This window comes from Malus sylvestris, chromosome 1, assembly GCF_916048215.2.
Source record: "Malus sylvestris chromosome 1, drMalSylv7.2, whole genome shotgun sequence".
NCBI lineage: Eukaryota > Viridiplantae > Streptophyta > Magnoliopsida > Rosales > Rosaceae > Malus > Malus sylvestris.
This window is the reverse complement of record NC_062260.1, coordinates 11,695,733-11,703,002: the sequence shown is the minus strand read 5'-3', so window position 1 is coordinate 11,703,002 and position 7,270 is coordinate 11,695,733. Positions and strand designations below refer to the sequence as shown.

At 39.9% G+C, this 7,270-nt stretch overlaps 1 long non-coding RNA gene across 1 annotated transcript; it reads right to left on the bottom strand.

Moving 5' to 3' along the window:
- Positions 1-337: 337 nt before the first annotated feature.
- LOC126616482 (uncharacterized) lies at positions 338-7,270 on the bottom strand. The gene is made up of 3 exons (XR_007621176.1): positions 7,046-7,270; positions 5,478-6,261; positions 338-411 (listed from the first exon to the last, which is right to left on the bottom strand). It is a non-coding gene; the product is annotated as an uncharacterized LOC126616482 (long non-coding RNA).

The following is a 7,270-nucleotide window of genomic DNA, read 5'->3' as shown; positions in this document are numbered from 1 at the left end:
TGGAGCTTTGAAGAAAGTAAAGTGGATTGAGATGATAAGTTTGGGTGATGTTGCTCTCTTCGTAGGGGCTAACGATTCGGTATCTGCTTTGACCTCAAAGTTACCGGGAAGTTAGCCGGATTGCATATACTTCAACATGGATTGGCAATATGTAAATTGGAATCACGAAAAGTATGGTGTGTATAACTTAAAGACTCAAAGCATTTCAAAGCCTTACCCCCCCCAACATGCCTTGACACTATTGAATATGACCAAGCAAAAATCAATCCGGTTTCTGCCAACTCTTCGCCCCCCCCCCCCAACATGCCTTGACACTATTGAATATGACCAAGCAAAAATCAATCCGGTTTCTGCCAACTCTTCGCCTGCGGTCGTGAATTAATGCTCCTTGCATCTCATCTTATTGAAAGCCTTACCCCATGTTTTCAGGTAAAGTGGCTACTGACACTAACTGCAACTTTATCCCATGTTTGCTGCAACTTTATCCCATGTTTTCAGGTAAAGTGGCTACTGACACTAGCTGCAACTTTATCCCATGTTTGCTGCAACTTTCTACCGTCACACTTGGTCCATATTTCTTGTAAATTGTTCCTTGATTTCTGATTGTAAGTGTGCCAAAGGAGTATGTCTTCGTTCCTTTATTTTTCGGTCTCTATATAGAGCCATCTCTTGTAGTTCAAAAAGATATAGAGAAATATACAAAACCTTTTTGGGTTCTAAATTTTCACATGGTATCAGAGCAGGAACCATAGGGTCCTGTCTCTGTTTGTTCATTCATTCAAAAAACCTTGTTTCGGTCGTGCCTCATTCACTACAATGACAGAAGAAAGTTCCTCAAATCGTGAGGCTACAAGCTCCTCAAACTCCTTTCAAGGTGAAATCAATTCAAATTTGCGTCTATGCTCAGTGTTATTAAACGAGTTCAACTATCTACCTTGGTCTCGTGCCATTTCACTTGCCTTAGGAGGAAAATCAAAGCTCGGGTATATCAATGGAAGCATCGGACCGCCTGAAAGATCATCCACGTCATATGGTGCATGGCATGCAAACGACCAGTTGGTTATGTCCTGGATACTCAACTCCATGGAACCAAAGTTATCTGAACTCTTCAGTTACTTAGAGTCCTCTTTCACTCTCTGGGAATCCATTAAAGAAATGTATGGCAGTCAAAATAATGCAGCTCGTATTTTTCAGCTCAAAAAGGATATTGCTGGGCTAAGGCAAGGTGATCAATCCTTCGTCCAACATCTAGGAAGCATCAAGTCCATGTGGAATGAACTTGACATGTATCGTCCACACTCAACCGATTCTGCTGTGCTCCTTAAAAGAGCTGATGAGGACAAAGTATTTCAACTTCTAGCAAGTTTAGGAGCTGAATATGAAGACCTTCGAAGCCACTTGTTGATGACTCCTGAGCTGCCCTCATTTAATGGTGTCTGTCAAGCTGTTCAAAGGGAAGAAACTCGAAGAAAAGTTATGCACATTGAGCCGAAATCAAATCCTGAGGCTAGGGTTTTCCCGAGCTATCATAAAAACACTGGTGAAAAATTTTTTGCCAATAAGAAAGCATATTGGAAATGCACTCACTGCAACATGAAAGGTCACCTAAGGGACAAATGCTGGATCTTGCACCCGGAGTTAAAACCAAAATTTGATAAGGAAGGAAGAATGATCAAAGAAGGGAAAAGAATCAACCCTAAGGCCCTCCACTCATCCAGTTCTTCGACGAGTGGAATCTCAAATTTCACTGAGAATCCAATAGGATCTCATAAATGAATTTGCAAACTTTCTTCAAAGACGAGGAGACAACACTCAAATTGAGGAAGTGACCACTTCAACTCCTACTGCTATGCTTGGAAAATTTGTAGGTTTTTTGGCTAAGACCTCAACTCATGACAATGTCTCAGGTATCATCACTGCTCTCAAAACTGCACTTAATGAAATTAGTCATGATTGTTGGATTATAGACTCAGGTGCTACTGACCACATAACAAATAAGTCTTCTTGCTTGGATAAGTTTCAAAATATGCCTAAGTCTACACGGGTGTCTGTTGCAAATGGGAACGGAGAACCTATTCTGGGAAAAGGGAAACTTAAACTGTTAAGTGATAAGATTGAGTCAACAGGTTTATATGTACCTTCTTTCCCTTTCCAACTCCTGTCCATAAGTAAAATCACACGCACCCTAGATTGCCTTGCCATATTCTCTCCTCACAGTGTTGTATTTCAGGATCGGGTCACTCGGAAGAAGATTGGTGAAGGGTATCTTCTGAATGGACTCTATTACCTCTCAAAGAATTCCAAGTCTCTTAAGCACCCCCTTGCAAGCCTCAGTCTCTCTCAAGATTACCACCTTTGGCATCTTCGGTTGGCTCATCCTTCAGAACCTGTGATGACCAAACTTTTTCCCAATTTTTGTAAACCTACACATTCTTGTGAAATCTGTCAAATGTCGAAAGCTACTAGGCTTCCTTTTGTTTCTTCCAAGTCTAGAACCTGTAAACTGTTTGAAATCGTTCACTCTGATATCTGGGGTCCCTCTCGTGTAAGCTCTTTTGATGGATATAAATATTATGTCACCTTCATTGATGATTACTCTCGGGTTACATGGGTCTACCTCTTGAAATCCAAAAGTGAGTTTTTTGATGCCTTTAAAGATTTTCATAAACTCATCATAAATCTATTTTCATCTAAGTTAAGCATACTGCAATCGGACAATGGCACTGAGTACACATCCAATAACATGTCTAATTACTTAAGCGATCATGGAATTTTGCATCAAATAAGTACTCCACAACAAAATGGTATAGCGGAAAGAAAGAACCGTGATTTGTTGGAGAAAACAAGGTCTCTTATGTTTCAAATGAATGTGCCTAAAAGGTTCTGGTCACAAGCACTTCTCACTGCAGCGTACATCATCAATAGGTTACCTACTTGAGTTTTAAACTCAAAGTCTCCTGTTGAAGTAATGAAGGGAAGAAACATTGACATCTCACATCTCAGAACTTTCGGGTGCACTTGCTATGTTCATATTCAAGCAGCACATCGAGATAAGCTCGAACCTAGAGCTGTCAAATGTGTTTTTATGGGATACTCAAGCTCTCAAAAGGGATACAAATACTTTAATCCTCAGAATGGTAAGGTTGAAGTCTCCAGAGATGTAAGATTTGATGAGCTTGCTTCTTTCTTTCGTAAAGACTGCAGTGAAGAGCCTCAGAGAAAGGATATTATGGACATCTTTCCATTACCTACTCTAGTAAATCTTCTTGAATCCCATTCTCATAATGATTCTCTCGAACCTCACTCGGAGTCGGAACAATTTGAGGGTGAGGGAACATCTACAAGTGAACAAAGCACAACCCCTACCTCACAACCGTATGTAGCTCCTCGAAGAAATCCAACTCGGGACAGACATCATCCTCCAAGGTTTCAAGAATACATTACTTACAATGTAAGACATCATATTTCAGAAGCTCTAACATATCACAAACTGTCAAAATCCCATGCTGCATTTCTAAATCAGATATCCTCGAATGTTGAACCAAGGAACTTCCATGAAGCTGCCCACAGTCAAGTATGGAAGGAAGCTATGCAAGAAAAGCTCAAGGCCTTAAATGACAATCACACATGGAGTGTAGTTGATCTACCAAAAGGGAAAAAGGCAGTAGGGAGTAGATGGATATATAAGATCAAGTTCCATTCCAACGGCAGTATTGAACGACACAAGGCCAGACTAGTTGCCCGAGGATTCACTCAAACTTATGGTATCGACTACAAGGAGACATTTGCTCCTGTAGCTAAAATGAGCACGGTTCGAGTCCTGTTGTCCGTGGCAGTTAATCATAACTGGCCCCTATTCCAAATGAATGTGAAGAATGCATTTCTCCATGGTGACCTTGAAGATGAGGTATACATGAAGCTCCCTCCTGTGAAGAATGCATTTCTCCATGGTGACCTTGAAGATGAGGTATACATGAAGCTCCCTCCTGGACACCCACAAGAAAGTGAAGTTAACAAAGTATGCAGGCTTCACAATGCCATATATGGACTTAAACAATCCCCCCGAGCCTGGTACTCGAAGTTAAGCTCGGTTCTGGAGGCTGTGGGGTTCAAGATGAGTCATGCCGATTCCTCCTTGTTTGTTCGCAGTGGTCCAAATGGCAAATTAATTATTCTTATATATGTGGATGATCTCATTATAACGGGGGACAACATAGAAGAGATTGCTACTCTAAAATCCTCTCTTCATCAACAGTTTGCAATCAAGGACTTGGGAACCCTAAAGTACTTCCTTGGCATTGAGATGGCAACCTCTGCCAAGGGTTTGTTTTTAAATCAACACAAATATGTGCTTGACTTATTGGAGGAAGCTCACATGTTGGATTGCAAAGCTGCTCTCACTCCCCTTGTAAGCAAACTCCAACTTGATGACTCTAGTGAACTTCTGTCGAATCCTAGTGTCTATCAACGTATGGTGGGGAAGTTAATCTACCTTACAATTACTCGACCTGACATTGCTTATTCCGTAAGCCTTATCAGTCAATTCATGCACTCTCCTACTCTACTTCACTGGGAGATTGTCAAAAGAATACTCAAATACTTGAAGGGGTCAATTGGCAGAGGCTTGCTCTTAAAGAACCATGGCTCAAATCACATTATGGCATACACAGATGCTGACTGGGCAGGTAATGCACTTGATCGAAAGTCTACCACCGGGTTCTACACGTTTGTTGGTGGAAATCTCGTGACATGGAAGAGTAAAAAGCAGACTGTGATTGCACGATCAAGTGCAGAGGCGGAGTATAGAGCCATGGCAGCCACGGCGTGTGAATTAATCTGGTTAAAGCGTCTTCTAGCAGATCTTGGCTATATCGACAATGAACCTGTCCTTGTTTTGTGATAACCAAGCTGCCATGCATATTGCTTCTAACCCAGTGTTTCACGAGCGCACCAAACACATCGAAGTGGATTGTCACTACAAACGTGCTCAAGTTCAATCCAAAGTTATCAACCCCATTTACACTCGCAGTCACGATCAGCTTGCAGACTTGTTCACAAAGGCTTTGGACTCAACTCATCTTCAAAGGCTACTGAGCAAGCTTGGATCAATTAACCCACTTGATCCAGCTTGAGGGGGAGTATTGAAACTAGCTGCAACTTTATCCCATGTTTTCAGGTAAAGTGGCTACTGACACTAGCTGCAACTTTATCCCATGTTTGCTGCAACTTTATCCCATGTTTTCAGGTAAAGTGGCTACTGACACTAGCTGCAACTTTATCCCATGTTTGCTGCAACTTTCTACCGTCACACTTGGTCCATATTTCTTGTAAATTGTTCCTTGATTTCTGATTGTAAGTGTGCCAAAGGAGTATGTCTTCTTTCCTTTATTTTTCGGTCTCTATATAGAGCCATCTCTTGTAGTTCAAAAAGATATAGAGAAATATACAAAACCTTTTTGGGTTCTAAATTTTCACACTTCTTCTATCTGCAACTTAATGGTTTTACTCCTCTTCTTCTTCTACTATTAATGTAATTTCCAGACGCATATTTTATTGTTGAAGGTTTTCCTTAGGATTGTAGCTCTCTTATTTGACATTTGTTTCGTATAATATCGACAGCCAGTTTGGTATCAAACTTAAATTCAATTTTTTTAACTCAAAAATTTAAACCCGGATTGTAAAGTCATCAGAATTCGCCGAAAAAAGGGTAACTCAAATCATAGAAGATGAATCAAAACCTACTAACAATAACGAGAGAGAAGCCGAAACATTCAATCAATGAGAGAGAGAGAGATATAGAAGCGCGAACAGAGAGAGGCAGGAACGAAGAGAGACGAAAGCGCCAACGGAAAACAACACTTGTGATGCAGTCTGTAACAATGGCGGTTCATACTCTACTTCTTAATTGCCAACATTCATATCCCTTAACATCTGTTACCCTGAACCATATATATATATATATATGTATGTATATATATCTATCTAATGTAGTGATATAGAAATCAATGTCAATGTTAAGTTTTCCATTTTTACGGTCCTCGTCATGAATCACCTTGATCACTGTGTTATGTCCTTATTTCCACCAGCTTGAATTCAGTGATAGAGAGATACAACAGATCAAAGGAGGGACATCAGCGATAGAGAGAAACAACATATCAATTTCCGTTGCTGATGAACCCTAAAATTTTCACCTTTCTTTGCCAAGGAAGCAAACCGACCTCCCAGAAAGTGATATAATCAACTGCGGTTCATAGTCTAACACTACAAAATCGAAAAACATCGAAAAATAAGCAAGACACTAAAAAATTCATCCAATAACATGAAGAAACATAGGTGCTAAAAGAATCTGCAGATTTAAGCACAAAAGCATAAGCTCCAGAAGAAGTGGATAAAACAGGGTTTAAGAAGCAGAAATTATCATTAACAAGTAGATCCAATCCTGAACACAAAAGCTAATTAATAAGTGGAAAAGCTAATGAAAGCAGCTAACAGAGACAAAAATTGAAGTAAAAAAGCAGCTTGTGAGGAAAGTGCTTACTTTGAGGGAAAAGCAAGAGCTCTCAAAAAAGAGAATTTTGATTTGTGGGGTTTACAACACGATGCATATATTAGGTACATTCAATTCAACAGTAAAAGGGAAATAAACAAAGTAAAAAAAAACAGTTAATCAAGGGAAAAAAAAAAGCCTGAGAATGTTGATTCCAGATGAAAAGACAACTAACACAGCAGCCATTAACTTAATCCAAAGAACTGGCCCAAAACACAGAAACCCTTTTGGAGAAAACCCATTCCCGTCATAGTAACATCTCCGTTGCATCAAAGTTCACTCCCCAAGGCAAGAACAACTAAAACCCGAAAACTTGGGCGACTGGGTTTGTATCTAAAGAACAAGAAAGGCATATAAAATGAAAAAAAATAATAATAAAGGTTGGAACTTTATTCATTTGTCAAACATTAATAGAATGTTCTGAAGATTCCCATATATTATTGAGAGAATATAATATTATGATTCGCATGCTTCTAACGTGGGGTTGGAAGCTAATACCAGGTATAAAGAGAGAGACTTTGTTGGCCCTGCAGAGATGTTGCTCCATGATATCAGGATGACGACCTCTGAATCTTCAGTGGAAACAGAAATGGTGTTTGTGGAGATGTCCAGTTTCTTCCTTTCACATTTTAAAGTTGGGAGGTGTATAATTCTCATCAAGAATTCTTGTTGCAGGATTCTTCTTTCCGTTTTGGATGTTTCTGCCACCAAGTGATAAGTTGA